This window comes from Zootoca vivipara, chromosome 3, assembly GCF_963506605.1.
Source record: "Zootoca vivipara chromosome 3, rZooViv1.1, whole genome shotgun sequence".
Lineage (NCBI taxonomy): Eukaryota > Metazoa > Chordata > Lepidosauria > Squamata > Lacertidae > Zootoca > Zootoca vivipara.
This window is the reverse complement of record NC_083278.1, coordinates 49,842,307-49,868,496: the sequence shown is the minus strand read 5'-3', so window position 1 is coordinate 49,868,496 and position 26,190 is coordinate 49,842,307. Positions and strand designations below refer to the sequence as shown.

Genomic DNA, 26,190 nt, shown 5'->3' with positions numbered 1-26,190 from the left:
GCCCTCGGTGCTGGATCTCAGTGTCCGGGTTGAATGGTGGGGGTGGAGACGCTCCTTCAGGTATACAGGACCGAGGCCGTTTAGGGCTTTAAAGGTCAGTACCAACACTTTGAATTGTGCTCGGAAATGTACTGGGAGCCAGTGTAGATCTCTCAGGACTGGTGTTATGTGGTCCCGGCGGCCACTCCCAGTCACTAGTCTAGCTGCCGCATTCTGGATTAATTGCAGTTTCCGGGTCACCTTCAAAGGTAGCCCCACGTAGAGCGCATTGCAGTAGTCCAAGCGGGAGGTAACCAGAGCATGCACCACTCAGGTGAGACAGTCTGCGGGCAGGTAGGGTCTCAGCCTGCGTACCAGATGGAGCTGGTAGACAGCCGCCCTGGATACAGAATTGACCTGTGCCTCCATGGACAGCTGTGAGTCCAAAATGACTCCCAGGCTGCGCACCTGGTCCTTCAGGGGCACAATTACCCCATTCAAGACCAGGGAGTCCTCCACACCTGCCCGGCTCCCGTCCTCCAAAAACAGTACTTCTGTTTTGTCAGGATTCAACTTCAATCCGTTAGCCGCCATCCATCCTCCAACCACCTCCAGGCACTCACACAGGACCTTCACGGCCTTTACTGGTTCTGATTTAAAAGAGAGGTAGAGCTGGGTGTCATCTGCATACTAATGAACACCCAGCCCAAACCCCCTGAGGATCTCTCCCAGCGGCTTCATATAGATATTAAAAAGCATGGGGGAGAGAACGGAACCCTGAGGCACCCCACAAGTGAATGCCCAGGGGTCTGAACACTCATCCCCCAACACCACTTTCTGGACACGGCCCAGGAGGAAGGAGCGGAACCACTGTATGACAGTGCCCCCAGCTCCCAGCCCCTCTAGACGGTCCAGAAGGATGTTATGGTCGATGGTGTCAAAGGCCGCTGAGAAGAACTGCTCCAGCATTATTAACTTTCAATTTGATAGGAATTCAAATTGTGTGCTTCTGTGTGTTAGGGTGCAATTTGTGTTTGCCTCTTTATCAGTGAAACCGAACCCTTCTGCTGAGACAGTTTGTCCAGCCAACTCAATATTGTCTACTCTGACTGGCAGCACCTCTCTTAACGCAGACTTCCACACTCTAGTATCTTCTAAATATTTTGAACTAGTAAATCCCAGCAGCCCCAGCCAGCATAGCTAGTTGTCTAATAGGAGTTGTAGTCCAACACATCTGGAGGGCATCAAGTTGGTCAATGCTGCTCTAATATATGACAAGGTATTACAGCACTGCTACTTGGAGGCCACCTTTTTAGTGTTGACATTCTGTTTTTTAAAAGCACGCAAAATGTATTGAATCCTAATGAAAGAATAGCATTTAAGCATACTCAGCATGCCTGCTTGTAATCAGATTGTTCCTATATGTTGACATGACTTGGTGACTTCACATGTCAGCAATGCAGAATGATGCTGTATTACAACATGAGCATTGCTCTTAGGAAATTCTGTTTCATTCCACATAAAGCAAAATATTTGCACCATATATGATAGTCTGTCTGTGACTGAGTAGCTGCAAGTCTTTTGATTTCCCACCCCATTAGAATACCGTAGCTTAAGTACAGTAGTTTTTTCTAAATCCCTTCATAGTGGTGTGGTGTGCGAGGAGAGAAGGGGACACTAGCATTACTATGGAGCCTCTGTGTTTAATGAATGCATCTCAGGAGTCAGCTGTTCTTCTTTTAGGGCTTGCACACGTATCACATTTTGGAAGTTCTTGCTCAGTGGAAAGGACTTGCATTCTTATAGACCAGGCTACAAACACTCTAGTTAAGAGAAACAGGGAAAATAAGAGGAAAGCCAGGCATGACCACAGGAAAAGAAGTTTGTGGTTGTGTTTTCAGAAAATGCAGAGAATTTCATCTTTTAGGTTTAGAGGAGGGTTTTTGATTGTTTTTGTCTTTAGCTGGCATTTGAAATTGGAAAGCTAAATACGTAAACTTTCCTTCCTTACACTTTTTTTAAAAAAAAAACTGCTGATGATCAGAGTTGCAGACTAAGGCTGCAATCCTATGCACACTTATCTGGGAGCACATTCTATGGAACAAATACAACTTTCTTCTGAGTACAAATGCATATGATTACACTCTACAATTGCCTTGTTTAGGCCTGACAATTGCACTCAGATTCTCGCTTATGTTTCCTACCTGGGTGTGGAATCCTTGGTTTAATAAACAGGCATCTTGTTGATTTAGTTGAGAATGATGCATGTGTGTGTTAAATCCCTGATTTTTCTCATTAAATATATCCAGACAGCATCAAGAAAGAATTGAGCTACTTTTAGATATAGTTCACTGGAAAAAATGGCAATTTCAATATGTATGAGCTGTTCCTAACTAATAAGAAGTTTGTGCATTTTGTACTTGAGAAAGAAATACATTTATAAAATGTAAAGTGAGAAATTACCTTCAGCTGGCATCTTATTTCAGAGAAGCTACAGGATACCAGCAGATTGTAGAGCCTTTCCTAGAACTTTAGTGACTTCAACTTTGCTCCTAAACCAAAGATGCAGCACATTTCTCCAGTCTTCAGCTTTTTTCTTGTAGTCACTTCCTGAACAAATAATCTAGAGTTCAGAGAAAGGAAATGAGGACAGTGAAGGTTGATAGGGCAACATGCCTCAAGGACTGAGCAAAAAAATAAAATAAAAATTACCTATTTTCTTTCTGGAGCATCTAGAATTTTCCTTCTCATGGGCTGGGATATAAAGCACTTCATGAGGCATGAGACACTGTTGCGAGAAGAGTTGTTTGATGACAACTACCCATCGTGCATGGAAATGCTTTGTTCATGTGCTTCCATAGATCACAAATATGGAGTACTGGATTATGTGAAATTGTACACAGTAAAACTTGTAGTTTATGCTGAATGGGATTTATTCGTGTTCATGAATTTATCTTTTAAAAAATGTCCTCTCACATGTTCTCTCTGGTTTTGGTATCCTGTGGTTTGAATTCTGAAAGTTAATCAATAGGTAGGTGCCTAAACCTGGCCTTAGGAGACTCTGGTCTCTTCCAGCTCTGTGATTCTGTGAACCCATTGGTTAGTTTGTAAGAAATGGGTGGAATGGGCTTCAGAATTCTGGCAAATGTCAGTCTCAAAGGATTTCTTTTCTGTTTTGTGAACAGTCACTGGAATGTGTTGTCTTTTTCTAGGTTAACTGTTCTAAAATGTTTGGAAGAGCTACCAATACCCCTTTGTCCTTTTAGCTCAGGGTGACTTAATAGCAATTTCCTTGCCAATATTCTGGGCAGTGAAGGGGGCCAGAAGCAAACCAAGGGACACCTGATACCTTTTCACTCTTCCCAGCAAGCACTTTCATCTCTCCCCCAAACGATTTCCCCCCCTTTCCTTTTTGTGTCTGGGTAATTACTTTAGAGAGAGCCTTCAGTCTATTAATATGGCTTCAAGATGGAAACCATCCTTCTGTTTAGCAGCCATTATTCTGATAGATGATTTCACACACATAACCTTCAGAACAAGAAACACAAAATACTACTGTACTTTCAGGGGAAATCTTAACTTTGCCTTGAGGCATTTAGTCCCTCTTACATTCCAAATATATACAATCACTCATTTCTTCGTGAGCTTGTATATCTTCTACACATTAAATATGTTTAGTTGTGGCTTCAGAGCATTTGATAGTAATGCTTCTGCTCTTGCAAATTCAGCTTATGTATTTTCCTTCTAGCCTTAATTTTGCACAGAAACTGTGCTTATTCATTTATTTAAGATATTTTTATGTTCTTTTTGATCTGTAAACTAATTCCAAAAAACAAAAACAAAAAACACCTCCAACAGATAACTAAAAACAAGAAAATCAGCAATTTTGTTTAAAAAAATAGCCCTAGAAGTTTTAAATCAGGGAATAAAATCAATTCATATACAAACTTTTGGGTTCTGTCCATAAAGCCAGCTAAAATGCCTGGTGAATAAAAGAACTTGACCTGCTGTCTGAAACTTGGGAGTGAAGGTAGCATGCGAGTCTCTAGGGTATTCATAAGGGGATCACCATCACCACCTGCCTCATTTCCGAATGTAAGGGAGCGCAAAGAAGGGTCTCTTATAAGAGCAAAACACAGAGCACATTGTTAAATGGTACAATTTGGTCCCACAACATGTAGCAATGGCTATCAACTTCAATAGCTTTAAAGGGGGATTCTGTTAATTTATTGGGGCAGGGAGGGATAAAGCTGTCAATGACTATTATATTTCATGATTATGTACTATCTCCAGTGGCAGAAGAAGTACAGTATGTTTCTGACTATCGGTTGCTGAGGAACATGAGTGGGGAGAGTGCTGTACCACTCAGGTCTAGTTTGTGGGCTTCCTACAGGCATCTAATTGGCCACTGTGAGATTAGCATTCTGTGCTAGATGGACATGTGTTCTAATCCAGTTGGGTTCTTCTTCTTATGCTCTTACTTCTCATATCTTGTGATGTTCATGCAGGTATCTGGGTCCCATTCCGTATATGGTTGTTAAGGCTTTTGAAACTCTCATGCTGCCCAGAATTATGGCTGCAAACAATTAAGTCAATAGAGCTGTTTCTGGTGGCTGTTCCTGTCATCTAGTCATTATATTCTGCACCAGCTGTAGTTTCCAAGGCAGCATCACAAAATTAATCTATGGGATTTGCTCTCATAAGATGTGGAAATGGCTGACAACTTAGGTGGCTTTAAATGGGCATTAGACAAATTGATAGAGGATATAGCTATCAATGGCTACTAGTCATGGTGGCTAAATGCATTTCGCAGGATCAACAGCAGGAAGCCTCTTGTGCTGGGGAACAAGAACAGGAGAGGACTATTGCCTTGATGTCCTGCCTGTGTGCTTCCCAGAGGCATCTGGTTGGCCACAGTGGGAAGCAGAATGCTGGACTAGATAAGGTTCTGCTTTTCTAATGCTCATCTAAAGTTAAATGTAACCTCGTTTCTAGTATAAACAGCCTGCTGTTTTACAAATGTGTATTTTCAGAAGGCAAATGCTTGTTATATAGGTGCTGAGAATCACTTTGTACACCGGACCATTAAAAAAACAAATCCAGAAGATGGCAACCATATTACTGAACATTTTGTTTAATATACTGCAATCAACCAAAAGTGCTGATCATTAACATATATTCTCCTATTCTATGTACCCTACTCTGATTTTAGTACCCGAGTATATATTTTCTACAGATTATGATCAGACATTTTCCCTTGCTTTTGCTTTCAGTGGAGGAGTCTCACTTGCTCATGTGAGGCTACATCTCAGGTTCACAGCTATTGTTCTTTTAAAAATATTTGCAATCAAAGAAGAAAAATATTTTTTGTTTAAATAATAGCTTTCAATTTGGAGATGAGGGGTTTATTAAATGAAAAGAGGATTCTGAGGTGGAGATGAATGGAACGGTTTTGCTGTATAGTGAAGTGACAGCCCTAAGGTGCACTAAATTTTATCTATACAGCTCACTGCATTTTGATAGTTGCAATTACAGTACAAGCAGAAGCAGAAGATAAAGAGGGTTACCTTTTTTTTACAGTGACAGATGAAGATTATAAATCAAAACATATTGGTCTGAATGAAGTGCACTAGGGAACTTGTAACCTCCAGAACTTGTAGTTCAGGATCATCTAGGTTTTAGAGCTTCCCTCCTCTTGTTTTGCCTGGTGCTTTCCTTCATCTCCTTTGTTGTATACTGGAAAAGGGTAGCAGGAATCTTCACTATTTTTATCTATTATATACTTTATTTTGGAAGGCTGTTTGTCTGTTTGTTCTCTGGGTTCAGCCACATCTCAAGATATAACCACCAAACTTGGCATGATGGTTCCTGAGGTGGGGCAGCGGACTTTGTCGCTATTTGGATGCCAGGTGCCATTTTAAATCAAGATGGCAGACCAGAGCACCAGTTTTGTGTGACTTCACCCATTTTTGGCATAGTTTCAGCTGCCTCTTCAGATAATGTCACTGAACTTGGCGTGAGGATTCCTGAGATGAGGGTGGCAGTCTTTGCAGACATTTGGATGCTGGTCACCATTTTGAATCAAGATAGTGGACCAAAACATAACTTTACCTGATTTTTGGTATGATGGATCCAAATTCACAAATTACACTATCCATTTAGAAATCACAATATTTATTGCTTTCTAAAAATTCCCAGGCAACATCAAGCACTCCCCCCTAGTTGTCTATATATGGCTGGGGCAGTGTGTGTGTTTGTGTGCAGAAAAGTAAAATCTGTTTCTTATATGGACTGTTGACAGATTTTAATGAGATTAAGATTTGATTTACTGTTTGAGAACAGCAGTGAATAAATACTACTAACAAAGTCTCAGGTATTAAAAACTCTTGCGTGTCTCTGTGTTAGCCATGTGGCTGTTGCAAATTAGTGAACATACATTTTAAAAAAGTTTTTCATTCCTAATTGCATTTTAAAAAAATCTCAGAGTTTTGTTTATTCACACTGCTGGTGAACCTGCAAATCCAGCTGTGTTGGGCCTCAACTAATATTATTGAGGATGCAAATTATATGGAGTTCTATGGACAACAGCCAAAATAGAAACTGTTTTGAAATTCCTATAGCTGCTTCCCATAAGAGAGACCAAGGAGCCAACATATGGCAGCAACTTGTACATGCCACTGTTGTGACCTGTATAATTTTAAACTAGTGACCCTGAAGAATATTGATGTTATGTATCTTGGATTCCTCTGATCTCCTGTTCATTTGCATGTTACACACTACGGTCTGCATTGCAGCCCTTAAGAAAATGTCAGATTGTAAAATCCCATGAGTAACTTTAAGGGTTTGACCTAAATCCTTGCAGCAAGTAGAAACTTAATTAAGCTAGACAGCTGCACTCTTGGCCCCAGTGATTTTGCCAAATATTGCAAATTCTGCAAATATTGTCTCATCTTGCCTTTAGATATGCCATTTATGTAGCTGCTACATAAGAACATTTAAAATGTTCTTGTAACATACTTGCTTCCAGTGATTTCTGAAAGTCTTTTTGGGTCTAATGCATTGTAATACAATTCATTTTATGACTACATGCCCATTTTTTGGTGTGAAAATGTAATGATTTATATATATATATATATGTATAATTGGCTGGCATCCTGTGGTGCCAGAGAAAAAGACTTGCCAATCTCAAGAGTGTCATCTGATTCCTAGTTTTGCAAGCTGCTGTAATCTCTTCACAATATTAAAAATTAAAGCAAGGCAACGTTACGATGATTACAAAAGGCTTGGTATTTTGGTTGTGGGTTCTAAGGGTTTTGCTTATAAGGAAAGAGACCTAGATGCAAAAAGAAACCTTTTAGAAAGAAGTCTTAGGAGGAGGCAGAAGTTTTTTTGACTGATTTGCAATTCAGTGAATAGATTGAGTATACACTACAGTACAGTAGTTTCTGGCATTGTTCACCTACGCTGAAGTTACTGGCAAGCTAAAATCTGGAGTGGAATATCTTTTACTAACATATGAGCATGAATGTCAAATGAGCAAAATAAATTGTATAGGTTAAGATAATATAGGAGGAAACATGCTTTGCCGTCATACTTTAAAACATCACATACTGAGTAGTAAAAACAGCAGATAATAAGAGGATTTGTTGCTGAGTTTGTTTTTTTTCAGTGGCTGCTGTGACATTTAAATATGGAGCAGAATATGTAGCAATAAGATTTCTTGTTTTGCCTGCATGGTGGCATATAAACACTTTGATATATTTAAAAACTGGTTCATATGAGAATGAAAACAAAATCTTCTTGTCCTCAAAGAAAACAGCAGAATCTTCTTGACTTGGCTTTGACACAAAGCGACGTTTGCATGAGAGCCCCAGCTGTTGCCTGAGAGGAGCTACTGCTGTATTATTTCATTCAATATGCAGGTATGTATGTCATCTTCTTAATGAAATTGTGAAACCTTGTAAAAAGACACTGTTAGGCCTTGACCCCTTAAAAGCACTATCGGTAAGTTGTTTACTAGAACCACCTGAGAAATTCTTCAGATGGACCTGGTTGGAGTATTTGGGAACCCGGGTATTTGAGAATACAAGTTAACCAACCACTGAATGCTGAAAAGTTTTGCATTTTTTTAAAAAAAATTAAGTTATTTTATTTCTCTTCCTTTTGCTGTTTGGAAAAAGTTCAAAGAATTTGCTTGGATTCTAGCACTGTAATCGTATACATGTTTACTCAGAAGTAAGTCCTACTGTTTTCAATGGGCCTATTCCCTAGTAAGTGTGTTTAAGATAAATGTATGCTCTTTTGGAGGACCATTCATCCTCCATAAAAGGGAGGGGATGCATGGTTACTTTTGGGGTGGGCAGGTAATGGGGGTCACTCTCCCATCCCAGGGACATGGTGTGACCAAGAGCAGCTAAGCCTCTGTACAAAACCCAAAGACTGAATATAATTGTTTTTGCTGCAGCCCCAGATTTAACAAGAAACATGGCAAGAATGTGCCAAAACATGCCATCTTCTTTAACAATTGTGCCACCAAAAAACTTCTTTTCTCCTCTATTCTGTTGTTGGTAGGGTCAGGAAATAGTGTTTAGCTACCATTGACATTTGTAACTCTGTATAATTTTTGAGTTTCATAAATGCTAAGGGCATTGGGTTCCTTGCAGGTTCAGAACTTGAGCAGCACTGATAGGTGTGGATATCATTTCAGAGTCAAACACTTGTGAACACTAATTCTGAAATCTCGATTTGCAGTGTTCCTGCTTTCAGAGAGGAAAGGTTGGGGAAACAGAGGAGAAATCTTTCTCATGAATTTATGGCCTAGAGGATATAAGGAACCTGGGGATGTCAGTGTTGTGTCCAAATTGCTCTCCAGACATGGTAAGAGCATTAAGAAGAGCCCATCTGGCTCAGTATCCTGTTCTCATAGGAGCCACTGTGAGTTTTCTCTCCATATTGATGTTTAGTCCAACTCAGCACTAGAGAACAGGTTTTCCCCGGGAAAGGAGCAGGGCAATGGGGTAACCACTCAGGCTCTTGCTCGGAGAAACCCCCAGAGCAGATTTAGGAGCACTTGCGGGGAGAAGTATGTTCCATCATGCAAGGCAAAATCCTTGTACTGTACTGACAGAATGTTTGGCATAGTGCTACATTGAATACAATGTAGGGGGTATCCAAACGTAAATTCAAATATGCAAAATTGTGGGGTGGGGTGGGATCATCAGGATATGGCTAAGCACCTTAATGCTGCCCCCTTTCTGTGTGTGCCTTAATGCAGATTAAATAAAGAAATATCACATGCAGGGTTTTGGTTTTTTTTATTAAATGGACAAGTCTTTTTAAACTGTTTCATTTTGGCTGCATGATCCCTAACTGCAACAGTTAATACTGAAGACAAAGTTCCCACTGGCTTGCACTGATTTAAAAAATAAAAAAAAGGATATGGGAACACTGTTATTTTGTTACTCGTTTGAAAAAAAATTCCCAGGGAAAAAGATAAAAAATATGTGGGGTGCTTCCCATGGGGTTCATAGTTGTCTTGTGCTATTAAACAAGTAAGATCTCACACTATATATTTTGCATGTGGTGAAGTCATTAGGTTTCTTATTTGAAGCGCTTAAAAATAATAAAAAGAGACCTTTGTTATACAAGAATTATTATGTATGGTGTGCCCGTTTCAATGCACTTAAAATAAAAAGATCTATTTAACTTGCAGCATTGTACATCCATTGGGGTGATTAAAAATGTTTTTAAAATACAACTAAAATGAAGAGCCAAACCAGCAGCCCTATATCTTGCTGAGCCATCTGTTTGCTGTTTTCTCCAACCACATTTACCAATATTCAACTGCTTTCGTGTGAAAAGCGTTAATGTATATTCTGAGTGGGAAAGTGTGCCATTTTTTGTGTGTGACGCTGCTAGAAGTCTTCTGTGGAAATTTGCTCTGCTGAATGTTTCATTGGAGTATCAGTATTAATTGACTTAGTATTGTCAGATGTGTTCTCAGAATGCCTGTTCTGCCTTCTGCTCCTAAGCTTAAACATCATTGGAATTAAAAAAAAAACACCACTATTGAGGTTCATATGATATACAGTGAAAAGAAGGAAAGCATGTCCATGAATATTTAACATTTTTATCATGTGAAAGAGAACTTCAAGAACCCCACTTCATAAGGATAAATAGCTTGCATCATTTTGCCACAGAAGTTTTCATTCTTGGAGAGCTACAACTTTGCTTATTCATAGTGGATCGGTCTCATCAATTCTTTATCTTAAAGACTATCAGACAGAATCCAAGTTCCAAAAGTAGAGGAGCAGTAGTATGATAGGACTGATATCTTCTTGGCATAGGAGCCAACATTTTGGGGCCATGGGGGCTTTGGCCCCCAAAATAAAATCTTTGATGGGGCTGGGCCCCTGCAAAGTTGATGGGCATTCCCATTCAAATGGTGTGTGTGCACCGTGTCATGTGATTGATTATGCAGGGCAGAGCTTAACTAGGCAATGTACTGAAATTCTTTGATTTTAGTACATAACATTGGCCTGGTTCTTGCAGCATGGTAAGCCAAAGTGTGGCTTAGCAAGGCTCCACAAATGTGTGGGGCCCTGGAAAAAAGCTTGCAGTCACTTTGTCAAGGTAACAGATTGCAGTTAGCGAGGAGAAAGCTTAATCACAAGTCCCAGTTTGGATGACTCGTGAAGATGACCTTGGCTTAGTTCAAAGTGGTGCAACAGTAAAAAGGACTGGTGGGGAGCAAAGAGGTTGTGAGCTTCACTCTGGGAGCCCACACATTCATGCTATCTCTCTGCACTATATTTTGGCCTACTCTGTCATGTGAACCAGCCCATAATATTTTGGTGGTGGTTGCATAATTTCAGCTCTGACCCGAAAACTATTACTTTTTAAAGCAGCCAACTGATGTTAGGGAATATGCTATTTTCAGCCTGATCTATACTGATGGGGTAAACTATCCTGATCAAGCTCAAAAACCAAGATACGTTACTCTACTCAGAAAATTGCTCAATTTATTCTCACCCAACTGTCAATCAAATCGGATTATATGATATTCCTAAATATGTCCTTGGGAGCATGATAATGTTTTGTTTCCTTCTTCAGCTATTTTCTATCACCTTAACTTCCTTGCAGATCTTTCCCTCCCTTCCACACCCCTCTGATACATGGCATGTTGTTATAGCCATGCTGAAAATGCATTTTTCCTCATGCAGCTGGCATTTGTCAGGGAGGGAGGACTTAAAATCTTTACTGGCTTGTATTTTAATCCAAACCAGAGACATTTCAGGGCTATGATGCTTGCCCCATATTTGGGGTGATGATTGCAAAAAACCAAAATTAATGTATCTGAGCAAGGAAATGTGTAATTTGGCAACTTGACTACTCATTTGAATCTGCCTCTATGTTCAGTCTTGCTCATAGTCTTGAACCCACTGATTAAATGGGGAGTAATACTAATTTTAATCTGTCATTGAAGCTTTAGTAAAGCTATCAATTAAATCGATTGAAAATTGTAGCCCTAGAGAAAATTAATTCAAAAGTTTATTATTACTAGCGGGCAAAAGGCCAAAGCAGAATATTAGCACAGACTTATAATCTTCACAATACAGTTGCCTAGTTCATATTAATACTGTAGTTGTACAAAGAACACTTTAATTATAAGAGTGATCATTTCTTTTTATAAAAACACATTTTAAAAGACTGTTCCATAGGTCAGAAAACAGCTTACTTAGGCCCATACATATTTATGGATAAAATTCAGTAGTGAACACCCTTGAAATTCATAGGTCCTATGAAGGTTAATGCATAAGTTTATATGAGATATTATATTCAACATCAGGCCTCTTCTTTCTTTTTCAGAGGAACCATAGGCTACAGCCTGGCAATTATAATGTTAGTCTGATTAGTTGACATGTATTCATTTCTGTTTTTGGCACATGTGGATGTCCCATGTGCTAACATAATCAGCAATAAAATGGGTCAGAAAGAGGAGGTGAGTATATTTCTCTGTGCCAGGGCAGACTTCCTGCTCCTGAGATGTGCAGGAAAATATTTACTTCTTTAAACAACAACAACAACAACAACAGACACACACCAAAATGGCAGAAGAAGCAGGCACATGAACACTGCCCTTGGGCTGAAAATATACATGCATTCCTGAGATCCCAATTCCCCCTCCTAATCTTTCCAACCACGAGGCAACATGCTGCCATTTAAGTTACAAGAACCCCAGCAAAAGAGAAACTACTGTGAAATGTGTCTAGGCACCTGCACATCTTCCAGTACTGATTTCTTTGCACACAAGACTTCCAACCCCAAGAGTGTCAAGCCTTTTTTAAAAAAAATATCATGGCCTCTTTCAGCCTTGGCCAACCTTCTTGGGGCAACACCTCACTCTTGGACTCGCACACAGGTACATAGCCTGGATCAGGCCACTGAACTGGAGGTTTGCCACCTCTGCTTTTAAACTGTAAAGGAGGCATTATCCCAACGTAGCACAGCCCTCTGTGACTGGTGGCTTCAGTGGGTGAAAGGGAGAGAAAACAAGCTACTCTCCCTCCTTGCCCCTACCATGAGCCAGTGCCACTGCATCGACTTCAGGAGATGAATCTGTTTTTTCTGCCTTCAGTCATAAAGCCAAGGACAAGCCAGGGGTAGTTCCTTGGGGGGTCTTGAGCCTGTTACTTCCCAGATGGGGCTACCTGCAGAGATGGGTGTTTGGAGCCAACCTCAGGGAGACCCACCCCAGTCCTTATTCCTTGGCTAGGTGCTGCCCTGTTGAGCAAAGGGAATGCAATGGTTATCCTAGCTAGGTTGTCTTTTAATCCATCTGAGAAGTTCCACATATGGAAACATGTTTCTTTGCATGGATTTCCCTTTGTTTAATTAGGCATGCATCATTGATCAGAGTGCTGCTCAGTTATTTGCACTACATTGTTTTCACTGGAGTGAGCATTTGGGCCTTATCCAAATGTGCATCCACATGCTCATTCCACTGAAAACAATCCACTGCAAATCGTCATCAGCCATTGCCAGTCCAAGTTAGTGTCTCCTAATTGTCTAAAACTGGAATTCGAAATAAGCTTCCAGCAGTGAAAGACGTTTGTGAATTTTTTTGTGTATCACAGAGAACAGCAATCCTGTAACATACTGGGATTGCATAAACATTCTTTTTTTACATAATCTGGATAGCCTTGGGAGAACGTAATCAAAATGTTGACAATTCTAGTCCTTTAATTTGTACTTTTGGTAGGACCTTCACATATTCAGTGTCACCTACTTCAACTGCAGCTAAAATGCAGTTTAAGGCAGCATGACAGACTCATTCTGTGCTATCTTTAAAGTGACTGCAGAGATGTGAATGCAGAATAAATCAAATCAAATCTCTTACCTGTATCGTATCTGCATAAAGCATACGAATGTGCCTTTGCAGAGCTAACTGCTTTAAGCTTAGTGGTCTTAAAACATTTTTTTCAAGCTGTTGTTGAATTAAAACTGTGATGTAGCTACTGGAGGATTCTAATCAGTTATATATTACTAAAGGACAGTCAGGTTTGAGTGAATTTAAAGAGTGTAGAGCAGGATAGTTGATATATTTTCAGTGGATTTGCAGCGCAATCCTGTACTTAGAAGTAAGCCTAAGCTGTTTCTAGGGATTGATTCCCAGGTAAGTGTGAGTGGGGTTGCAGCCTAAATGTCTGGAGGAGCAGCGTGTGAAGAAGATATTATTTGATTCTATGATTCTAATGTAAAATGTATGGAAGGAGTTAAGATTATTGGTTTCAGGGTCTCTGAAAGATCTTGCTCAAAAAGGCAGCCCAGGCATTCATGTTGAATCCATCTCTTTGTACGAGACAAAAATTGTGTTTGCATTACAGTTGCTACAATTTTATTATTTAGTTTTTTTCCTTCCTGCCAAATGGTCAAGATTTATATCAGCATAGGTGAAATAAATTTATGGAAATCCATATATTGAAACTTTCAACAAGAACCCTAATAGTGAATGTCACAAAGGAACTGGCTTTCCTCCTCCCCATGTAAACTGATGGGTGTTCTCTTGATCCTCTACATCTGGTTGTTTGTTTGTTGGTTGGTTGGTTGTGCAAGCATGCCAAATCCATTTTAATTTCACAACCTGAATTTCAAATATATTTTTGAATACCACCTGCTAGTCTGGAAGAGCCTTTGGACTACAGACAATGCTGGTAGACTCTGCATGGGAGATACTCAACCTTGTTAGCCAGTAAGGAATCTCCACCACTGGGCAAAGAATGTCTTTGTTTGGGACCCATCTCCTGACATGAATACTATTTAATATCTGCTTAGTGCCAGCATCGTAGAAATGCTGCAAAGTAGACAGGACTGATGTAATTTCTAATGAAAGGACACAGCTAGATGAGATGAAAATAGAGGAAAGAGGATAAGATTTGTTAAAGGCTACATGGGAATGCAATAAAATCTAGCTGACCCAGCAGTGTGTAAAAAATGTGAGGTCCAGGAAAATCTTGGCAAAAGTATATTTCACTTTAAGGAGAAATATGTAGGCAGAATAATGTGCTAATTTAGATGAAGTAGAGGATAAGGCTGATGCAAGCATGACAAGAGGCATTTAAGACAGGAGTATACAAGACAAAGACAGATTTCACATGCTTAAAAGGGCTTTTGAAGTTCTTTCCCACTTGTGCATGTGTGAAATACAAAAATGAAGCATTAATTGATGTACTGTATAATGCTGTTAAATTGATTGCGGGCCATATAAGATAGATTTACAATCACGTTTCATTCTACATTTTTCATATGTGTTGCTGTTGAGTAGATTTTTTCGAAATCTGCAATAGTTTTAGCGATCCACCAACTATTTTCCACAGAGCTTGGCTTATTTGCGAATATGTTTTTTAGCATTTTAATCTCTCCTCACTATGTCGTCTTGGTTACTGTTAAGGGGTTCAGCTCCTTTACCCAATCCTACTTCCTTTTCTATGATGGTGTCAGCATCTTCCAAACCATTCTTTCTTCTTTGATCAAATTGATAAGGTCAGGAAAAAAGCCTTGTCTATTTCATTGTTGTTTTCCAAAAGGGCATGTATAATTTTATGTTGTTATTTAAAAACCAACAGCTGATGAGATCACTTTCGAATTCACCAGGGCTTTCCATGGTGTTGTCAGTTTCACAGGAAACTGGAAGGGAAGAGAGAATGAATAAATTTCCGAATGAATGAAGTTTGAGTAGGAAGCAGTAGTGCAGAAAGGTGAGTTAAACACTTTCTTGACAGTCACCAACAATGGCATGATGGGATTCCATTTGCATCAAGCTGCAGGAGAGTATGGACCAGTACTCCAGGCAAACAAGGAAAGCGTTACCTTCCACATGCTATCTATCAAGAGGGGAGGGTGGCGGTAACAATATCCAAGGCAGGATATTGGATAATCCACAGGAATGGTGGATGGGGTGAGCAGGAAGAATTTTCTGAATAGCAATTTAACTGCTTGAAAATGCAGATATGATATGGGCTAGAGGCACATAGAGCTGTGCACTCCTGAGAGAAGGACAAATCAGTGACAGTTAGTGGGTGTGTGTGGGGGGTAATCAGAGGTGGAGTGGTAAATACTAGTCAATTCATATCAGTTTGTAAACTGATAGTGAGACTTAAAGGTTTTAAGGATTGGAACAATGGTAATGAGTGTAGTAAGAGGGAGGGAGGGAGCTTTAGGACATCCATTCTCAAGGTATTTGGCATGAGTGGAGCTAGCAAAAGAGGTTATATAGTAACTAGACTAAGCAGCATAATGTGGCCAGTGGCTTGGATGTGCATAGAAGGAACAGAGAAGGAAAGTGCAGAGTTGAGTCATTATTTAGCTCAGTATTCTTCTGCTTAGTGCATCAAGAGGTTGATGAAAGTATATTCAAACATTTTATCCTTGTTGCAAAAGACAAAAATTGCTGCCCTTATTTTTTTTCCTTAGGGGAAAAAAAGCCTGCATTCATAGTGAAGTGTGTGTATTTCAAATGTGTATACAATATATACAGTACACACATACACAGTAAATTTGCTCAATATTTCTAAATCTGCTTGCAGCTTAAAGTGCAAACAATTACCGATATTTTTAAGATAAGCATTTTCAGAACGTGGCTGGAATATTCATTGGTCTGCATTAAATGAGGCTTGTGGCTTCCAGCTCACAAAAAAAACCCAAACAAACACGTGATGGCTGCAGCTCACATAAATAGGATCACTTGTCCCCCTCAGCTGAGACGCTAAAGGGTGAATAGTCATAAAAACTGAATAAGCTTTTCTTTTCCATTTCCTAATGAAGCCACATGGTTAAGCAGTGTGTGGGAAGCTTGCCTATACCACAACTGTTCAGTTCATAAACGAATTATTCACAGCTAGGACTCTTTGGCAACTGTCAGGAGCAATAAAATATTAGGTACACAAAAATTATTTCTTTTAAAATGTTGAAACTATCTGGGTGCTAATGTGGTGGGTGATTCATGCCTGAGGGCCAGGGATTAATGAATTTGGGTGAGGACTGTACCCCAGTGCCTCTGTCCCAGTGCTGACCTCCTGCATACCTGGATAATAATAATAATAATAATAATAATAATAATAATTTATTTATTTATACCCCACCCATCTGGCTGGGCTTCCCCTGCCACTCTGGGCGGCTTCCAACAAACATTAAAATACATGAAATATCACAGATTAAAAACTTCCCTAAACAGGGCTGCCTTTAGGTATTTTCTAAATGTCAGGTAGTTGTTTATCTCTCTGACCTCTGGTGGGAGGGTGTTCCACTGGGCGCGTGCCACTACCGAGAAGGCCCTCTGCCTGGTTCCCTGTAGCTTTGCTTCTCGCAGTGAGGGAACTGCCAGAAGGCCCTCAGCGCTGGACCTCAGTGTCCGGGCAGAACGATGGGGGTGGAGATGCTCCTTCAGGTATACTGGACCGAGGCCGTTTAGGGCTTTAAAGGTCAGCACCAACACTTTGAATTGTGCTTGGAAACGTACTGGGAGCCAATGTAGGTCTTTCAAGACTGGTGTTATGTGGTCTCGACGGCCGCTCCCAGTCACCAGTCTTGCTGCCACATTCTGGATTAGTTGTAGCTTCTGGGTCACCTTCAAAGGTAGCCCCACATAGAGCGCATTGCAGTAGTCCAAGCGGGAGATAACCAGAGCATGCACCACTCTGGCGAGACAGTCTACAGGCAGGTAGGGTCTCAGCCTGCGTACCAGATGGAGCTGATAGACAGCTGCCCTGGACACAGAATTAATCTCCGCCTCAATGGACAGCTGTGAGTCCAAAATGACTCCCAGGCTGCGCACCTGGTCTTTCAGGGGCACAATTACCCCATTTAGGACCAGGGAGTCCTCAACACCTGCCCGCCTCCTGTCCCCCACAAACAGTACTTCTGTCTTGTCAGGATTCAATCTCAATCTGTTAGCCGCCATCCATCCTCCAACCATCTCCAGGCACTCACACAGGACCTTCACCGCCTTCACTGGTTCTGATTTGAAAGACAGGTAGAGCTGGGTATCATCCACATACTGATGAACACCCAGCCCAAGCCCCCTGATGATCTCTCCCAGCGGCTGCATGTAGATGTTAAAAAGCATGGGGGAGAGAACGGAACCCTGAGGCACCCCATAAGTGAGAGCCCAGGCGTCTGAACATTCATCCCCCAACACCACTTTCTGAACATGGCCCAGGAGGAAAGAGCGGAACCACTGTATGAGAGTGCCCCCAGCTCCCAAACCCTCTAGACAGTCCAGAAGGTTGATGGTGTCAAAAGCTGCTGAGAGATCCAGCAGCTTTGACATTACATATTGGGGTCTACCATTGGGCAGCTACTGATGTCTCAGTGGCCTCAGAGGGCAACACTGCTGCCCCTGAACAGAGGAAACTGGTGGGCAGATGGCCCATCTGATGGGATACTGCTGAGGCTTCTCAAAACCTAGCTATGTTGTCCACTATAACCCCTAAATGATCTCTGGAACCTATTTTGTTTATACTGTAGCCGCATTCTCCATGTTATTATAATTTTGAAAGTAGCTACCATTAACCTTTCTGTGCTGTCTTACATAGTGCTGGGATACATTGGGATAGTGTCAGACTGGGACTATATCTCCCATAACCTCGTTTGTTTACAAGTAGAAAAGCTATGGAAGATATCATGCAGATGACTTCTTGTTTTGTTCCAATAGCAATAATAATTTATTAAATTTCTATACCACCCTTTATCCGAGATCACAGAGTGGTTTACAATATAAAAACACAACAATGCATAACATAGTAACAAACAAAAACAATTAACACCCCCTGCCACAGTTTAAAAGGCCATCAATTGTTTAATTAGCCAAATTCCTGGACTGTTTTTGCCTGGTGCCTAAAGATATGTAATGACAGCACCAGACAAGCCTCGCTGGGGAGAGCATTTCACAAATGGTGAGCCACCACAGAAAAGGCCCGCTCTTCTTTTGCCACCCTCTAGACCTTATGTGGAGGAGGCACATGAAGAAGGGCCTCAGATGATGATCACAGGGTCCAGGTTGGTTCATATGGGGAGAGGCAGTTATTGAAGTATTGTGGTTTAAGGGTATGAGCTATTTAAGGCTTTATGGGTCAAAATAAAGCCCTTAACTGCCGTTAATTTAATTTTGAAACAAACATTAATATGTTGTTGTTGTGGGGAGGGGGAAGTGATAAATCTATTAATTTGTTTTGCAATGGCTGATGAGAGGACATGTTTTCCTCTACAGCTAGAGAGAGTATGGAACTGTGGGCTTTTGGTTCATCTTGTTTTGAAACCTTCCCAATAGAAGAGATTATAAAGTCTTGTTTTTTCCTTAGCCTTTTCCTTAGCATTCCTTAGCATTGCTGCTGCCTTGTTTGTTTAGGAAGGGCCATAGCTCAGAGGTAGAATATTTGCTTTACATGCAGGAAGGTCCCAAGCTCAATCCCTGGTCTCTCTAGGATAGGCTGGGAGAGACCCCCGCCTAAAAGCCTGAATAGCTGTTGCCAGTCAGTGTGTAGATATATGGACCAGTAGTCTGACTTAGTATATATTCCTACATCTGGTAAAATGAATCTTTAAACAGTTTAGCACCAGCCGCCAATGTAAAACTCCTATTTGGACATAAAAGTGTATGGCATTAACTTGCATTAACTGTCCTCTGTTAGGAAATGGCTTATCCTGATTTCTGCTCACCTTCTGCATATAACAGGCTATCACTACCCAAATATTTTATGGTGTATTTAAATACAGTGGTACCTTGGTTTACGAACTTAATCCGTTCCGGAAGTCCGTTCTTAAACCAAAGCATTCTTAAACCAAGGTGTGCTTTCCCATAGCAGCGGGGGACTCAATTTACAAATGGAACGCAATCAACAGGAAGCGAAACATGTTCTTATTCCAAGGCAAAGTTCACAAATCAGAACACCTACTTCCAGGTTTGCAGCGTTCTTAATCCAAGCTGTTCATAAACTAAGCTGTTTTCAAAGCAAGGTACCACTGTAGTTATTTTCATATCAGTGCTGTAGTGTTGCTGAACTGGACACAGCTCTCAGCACCCTTCTGGTTCCCCCCCCCCCCCCCCATCCTACCAATCAGACTTGTGATTTGGAATCTGACAAATAGATAAGATACAAGGGAAGGAACTGATGTATCAGTTAGTTAGTGGTATTACTAAAGCACTGGCACCAAGTATCCTGTTAGTTGCCATGGGGTTTCCTCAAATGTAGTTCTTGGAAGCATTTGGAAGGCATTTCTTCTGAGGTACGGTAGTAGGTTACAGAGAACCATAACTAGCCTGTTAATTTCTCTTCCTCTGATCTTTCTCATAGTACTTCCCTAGTCCAGATCAGCAAAGCTTTTAAGGAGAAGGTGGACAGACATACATGAGTTCATTTGCCCAGAGACGTATGCAGCCTTATATAGGTGGAAGAACAACAAAATTGTATTGTGGCTTAAAAGAATCTTAAAAACGGACAAATTTATTATGGCATATGCTTTAATGGACTAAAGTCCACTTCATGCCAGTGATGGAAACTGTGAACAGAGGACGAGGGAAACTCAGCAGGCAGCAATTGCATCCAATGCTCTGGTGTCGGTTTTTCTGAGGAAAGGCTTTGTAAAAAGGAACATAACTATTCTACTTCAGTGATAGCATTTATTGTTTTCTGTTTTGCTTTCCTTACTTTTGAATCAGGAAAAACCTCCAAAGAAGCCCTGAGAGGGTAGCAGAAGCCGCCAGAAGTCTGTGCTTTATAAAGAATAACATGAAAGATTAAAAATAAAAAGGAAGTGAAACAGTTTGAATGCCAACAGTGCCACTGAAAAAGAAGTGAGGATAGTGCGAACTGGCAGAAGTTTGGGGAGGGTTTATGGGCCCACAGCAAAACTGAAATAGGAGGCTGGGTGGGCCGTTCACAACAGTTCCCCCCACCCCATGTGAATAAATCTACAGATTGAAATGAGCTGCCTAGCGTAAGGGTGGGTCCTTGTCACTACTACTCTTCCTTCCTCACGGGCAATGGAGAGGGAGGGCATCATAATGAGCTTTTAGATGCCAAAGTAAGGAACAGACACTGCAAAAGCCCAGAAGGAGATGTAATGGAAAGCTAGGGAAAGCCAAGCAGCAAGAGATCATCAAGTCCTGTGCCCTCAGCTACTCCTGTGACATGAATATGTCCAAAGTCATACTCCTCAAATGGAAGAGAATTTGGGTGAAGGCAATGAACAATGTTCTTTTTAAACATTTTGGTGGCAAAAGGCAGAGACACAGAAAACCCTATTTTTGTAACTTCTCCTTAGGCTTTAATAATACAGGCATGATCTTACCTGTGTAAAGTCTTCACGTGTGCCTGATTACATTTAAATGCAGTTACCATGTGTGCTTTCCCTTTCATGTGTAATGTCATCATCCTAACAAAACCAGGCCATTGATAACTGGCATGCTACATTTACAAATGAATTGGCCAGCATGGCAGGTACATTTTAATGTGACTGGGCACACATATGAAGTATATGTGTTAAGGACTTTCACCATGGCCCACTATCATCTGGATTAAGCAGGCCATGGTAAGTAACTCTTGGTAAGCATTGTCTTCAAGTAGCTCTAACTATCAGTTTCCTATCAGTCCTGGGGCAACAAGATTCCTTTCATGGGCTTTGATTAGTTGAGTCTGTTCATTTTTAACGATCACCTACCATTTCTTCAGTGCTGTTCCACCCTCCCCCCATTGCAAACACCTCTGCAGCATCTGCATTGCTTCTGAATAGTGTGTTAAGGGATGACTGCCACGTTAATGAGTCTGTTATTCCATCTTCTTGGATGAAAATAGTGAAAATATTTAGAGTTTGCAGGCTGCCTAGAGTTTTTAAGTAGGGAAAAAAACCTGGAGGGTGACTTGAACTACTAGTAAGTGGAAAATGTTGCAACCCATGATGTGTTAATAATTCCTGTGGTGATATGTTCTATAGACATGGAATGATTATCGGGCTACACAGTCAAGACTTAACACTGATTGTTGGCATTTTTGTTGTGCTGGAAGAACAAATGAGTCATGCAAAGAACTCAGTCTTCAGATAATCTTAGATATTCTGTTAACTTTTGAGGATTAGCTTCTCCTTGGTCGAAAGGGCAATTTGGGTTTCCTTTCTCAGTGGGAAGTTTGCTTTAACCCCCATTTCCCTCTTCAATGGGTTTTCGGGTGGGAAAGCACATTATATTTTAATGAACTAATACAAAACAATTTCACTATGCTTTGACAGATGTTTTGAGTAAGACCTCTAGATGTATTGCTATAAGTAAACTTTTAACTGATTTAATAGTAATTGCATCTTCTTAAAGAACCCTGGGATGCAATCCCTAATTGATGCTGGTCTGAAGTTTTTGCATGTAAATTTTGGGGCTGCAGCAAAAACAATTATATTCAGTCTTTGGGTTTTGTACAGAGGCTTAGCTGCTCTTGGTCACACCATGTCCCTGGGACGGGAGAGTGACCCCCATTACCTGCCCACCCCAAAAGTAACCATGCACCCCCTCCCTTTTATGGAGGATGAATGGTCCTCCAAAAGAGCATACATTTATCTTAAACACACTTACTAGGGAATAGGCCCATTGAAAACAGTAGGACTTACTTCTGAGTAAACATGTATACGATTACAGTGCTAGAATCCAAGCAAATTCTTTGAACTTTTTCCAAACAGCAAAAGATTCTTGGGAGAAGGCCGTGACAGTTAAAGATTTCTTCCCCAACCAATATGAAACCTGGTATCTGTGTGCCCTGGGTATGCTTTTCTGAAACCCTCCTCTCATACATGAAGTACTGTACCCTGCTTGCTTTTTCATTTTGCTTGTGGCTCTTGGTGAAGTTGTGTGATTGCCTCATCATATGCTTAGCTAGCAATTTAAGCCTGCCATGCAACCACAAAACTGACAGAAGCTAATTGAACCAAAGCTTGATTAAATGCAGGTTGTGCTGTGAGCTAGGTAGATTACACATGAAGCAATTCCACAACTTTTCAGATTTTGCAGGTGCATTTATCCTATATTCTTGATGTACCAATATGTTGACTCTTCCTGCAACTGGCATGATAACTTGGAAATTTCTTGAGGATACAGGGCATAAATTAAATGAATTAATAAATATCATAGTGTGCTAATTGGATAGAGATGTTGGGTACCAAATGCAGGCAACTCCCCATTTGCACACGTTTGAGGCACATACAACTGATACGTGCACCGTTTTCAGCACCGGAAGGGTGGGGCTTATGTGCGTCCCGCCAACTCGCGCGGTGTCTTGGAATGAAACCCCCTTGCAAATGGGGAATTGCCTGTATGCTTCTTAGAGTGGTTATTTGATTCTCTTTGGGTACTATGGGAAGTCACTGAATGCATTTCTAAAGTTATCATTTAGTCTAAAACTAGTTTTAAAATATTATATGCCATGTGGCACTAGTATGTGGTTCAGAGCCTGTTACTAGATCAAAAGGCTGTGTTTTGCTCCTGCTGAGTAGACCAGTGCATTTGCTTATGTATAAAAATGTCCTTGTCTTTTCTGCTCAGCATTTGTTCTGCGAAATAGATCTGTGTGAATGCTAAAACTGTTTCCAAATGGAAGTGAGACTTATAAGCAAGCTAAATGACACAGTTTAGAGTATCTGATGTTTCTATAAATATATAGGAGGGAAAGTATAGCTTGAAAAAGTTAAGTACTTCAAAGGGCTGGCTATACTTTTCAGAGGCAACTGTAGCTTTGGATAAAATAGAAAGAAAGGAATCAATACTTGTAATTGCATGGATGGAGTTAAAAATATCTTCGGAGGTTAGAAAGTTGTTAACATGACAGCTACATTTATGCTACAAATCTTTCCCCAGAGCCTATAATCATACCAGAAGTTACTGTAGATCTATATGACTTTGCATTTTAACATAATCTTCAAAAGTAGAATAAATTTGCACGAGTTTTGGATTTCCTCAGCAGCAAATGTAGTGAATTAATTTTCAGTCAAGGAACCTCCAGTTCAGTTCTGTAACATATAACTCTGGAAATTATCAATTGATTGTTTCCTTTTTCTTCCAGGAAAAGATTAAGAAACCACCTTTCATTCTCATTTTTGAAGGAAATGAATTGAGAATCATTTAACATTATCAGTGATTAAGAACATTCTCTAGAAACTTGTTTGTACTATCAAAACCCTCTCTTGTTTTAAAATATATCCTATTGCTGTGGGTCCTCAGAAGCCATAAGTTGGAGAGAGTAAACCAATAGTGAAAACCAAACGCTATCAACCAGTAATCTTTTTAAATACAGGCAAGATAGCCAAGCAAAGGCTACGGAGATTTAAAAAAAATTGGTAAACTGGATTTTTTAACCAGGTAAGAAAATAATAATAATAATAATAATAATAATAATAATAATAATAATAATAATTTATTATTTATACCCCGCCCATCTGTCTGGGCCTCCCCAGCCACTCTGGGCAGCTTCCAACAGATTAAAATACAATAATCTATTAAACATTAAAAGCTTCCCTAAACAGGGCTGCCTTCAGATGTCTTCTAAAAGTCTGGTAGTTGTTATTCTCTTTGACATCTGATGGGAGGGCGTTCCACAGGGCGGGTGCCACTACCGAGAAGGCCCTGTGAGGAGTAGCAAGTACCCACTAAGGGGTTAAGCTGTGTGCTATGTGCTGTGTGTCACCTGATCACTGGGAGGTCCCACATACGGGAATGTTTCTTTGTTCTGTCTGTGTGAAAATTAGTTTCGGTTTTGTCCAGAGAAGGGAGAGCAGCCATGCCGTCTAACTCTCCCGGTTAGATGTTATATCTTTCTGTAAATAAAGCAATTAGTTTAGTAAAGAGAAGCTGTTCTTTGTGAATTATTGTGAGCTACTTCCAGTTAAGTTCACACAAGGTTTCACTACGCAAGGAGAAAGAAGATACTCTGCAGTTTCTTTGCCAAGAGTCCGCTGATAAGGAAGCGCGACTGGACCCTGAAGGTGGCAAAGACCTAATGAACTAATCAATCACTCATTAGGGCCGTAAAACTCAACAGGCCCTCTGCCTGGTTCCCTGTAGCTTTGCTTCTCGCAGTGAGGGAACCGCCAGAAGGCCCTCAGCGCTGGACCTCAGTGTCCGGGCAGAACGATGGGGGTGGAGACGCTCCTTCAGGTATACAGTCCCATTGTCTTAATTTGCATTCTGCAAATCTCTTTTGATCTCTAGTGTTGTATGGGGTCATGCAAAGGGATATGCAGACAATCCAGAGATCCACCTGCCCCACATTCTATTTCAGTACTTCCTCTGACATATGTTTTGGAATACGACAGCAAAACTCAGATTTGTGTGCACTTATCCACCTGAGATTTAGGAAGAGCAATGTGTATTGTTATAAATGAATTCTAAATAGGAGTCATAATGCATCTGTATACAGCTTTAAAAATTTCTGTGCTAACTGCAAAATAGAATGGATTTTATTTCAAACCTTGTTAATTCATTCATAATTTCAATTTTTAAAAATAGCAAGCCTGAAATGACTTTCAGTAGTAGGGTTTTTGGGGGGATTTGGAAATTGAGGGGATTTACTAAACTGATGACTCTTTTTTGCTTTTATAAATTTTCTCCTTTGGGCAGCACTTTCTAAGTATTACAGCCGGGTGAATCAAATCAGAAATCTGAATGAAGCACTAAGCGACTGCATTAGAGTTCATTCTTGGAAACGTTCACCTATATCACACAGTACTTCCAGGAAGGAAGGCACTGCCTTTACACTGTAGTTACCTTACACTTTAATTGGTTTTTTAAAACACCAGGAAGAAGAGGAGACCTCCCTGGAACTATTTTCAATGAGATGAAGTAGAAAGCTTCATACCTTGTCATCAGTAAAGAACACACAGTAATCTAAGTGGCACCAACACAGTGGCCTGGTTCACACGTCACAGTAAGCCAAGCTTATCGGGACTGTGTGAATTTTCTGGCTTCTGGAGATTAGGCTGCACCCACTTTGTTTCTTGCTGGGCTTTTTTAGCTCAGCATGATACAGCAGCTGTATCATCCAGATAAAGGATTATGGTTGAACTCTCTCTTCCTTAGCTATGATCTGGAACCAAGAACAAAACTAGTGCTCTTTCCGTCATGTACCACTTCAGTGCTTTATTTCTAGCTTGTATTAAGCCACAGTTCCCTCTTATGTCAGAACCAGACACTTTGGCTTAAGCCAGGTGTGTTATATTAACACATGACATTAAACTAGATGTGACATTAAGCTAGAATTCCTTGATTGGACATAATGGGGTAACTGTCTTAATACAATCCAGAATTGAAGTGCCACATTGGTATGAAAGAGGAGAAAAACTCATCCCTGGCATTTCCCTTCATAATCATGGTTTATGAAACCTGGAATTATCATCTACATCATGCCATTATATCTGAATAGCTAAACCATGGTTTGCAAATGTCCAGAAGCCAGAAACCATAATTTGAAATGGGTTTGTAATGGTTTGCAGTACATCTGTATTGATTAAAACATGATTGTGATTATTGCTCCAGAAACCTCCTTACTGTAGAGATAGAAGTGTTCAAGCAGGCAGAAACCAAAAACCCACACTGTTGTTTCCTGAGCACAATCTGTTTCGCACTGTGGTTACCGTGTTTCTCATATTATAAGACATGTCTTATATTTATTTTTTCCTCAAAAA

The 26,190-nt window shown here is 40.5% G+C and overlaps 1 protein-coding gene across 11 annotated transcripts in view; it reads left to right on the top strand.

The window, feature by feature from the left end:
• Nucleotides 1–26,190, top strand: part of FYN (FYN proto-oncogene, Src family tyrosine kinase) — a 117,710-nt gene that overhangs the window by 8,124 nt on the left and 83,396 nt on the right. For 5 of the 11 annotated variants that reach the window (XM_035109107.2, XM_035109094.2, XM_035109098.2 and 2 more), the window contains exon 2: nt 7,792–7,901. The exons of 3 other annotated variants lie outside the window; for them this stretch is intronic. The gene's annotated coding sequence lies outside the window, so the exon portion shown is untranslated. Of the gene's footprint in view, nt 1–354; nt 7,902–17,519; nt 26,135–26,190 lie in introns of those variants that run through there. 3 more of the 11 variants (XM_035109095.2, XM_060272640.1, XM_060272638.1) reach the window with 3 other exon arrangements.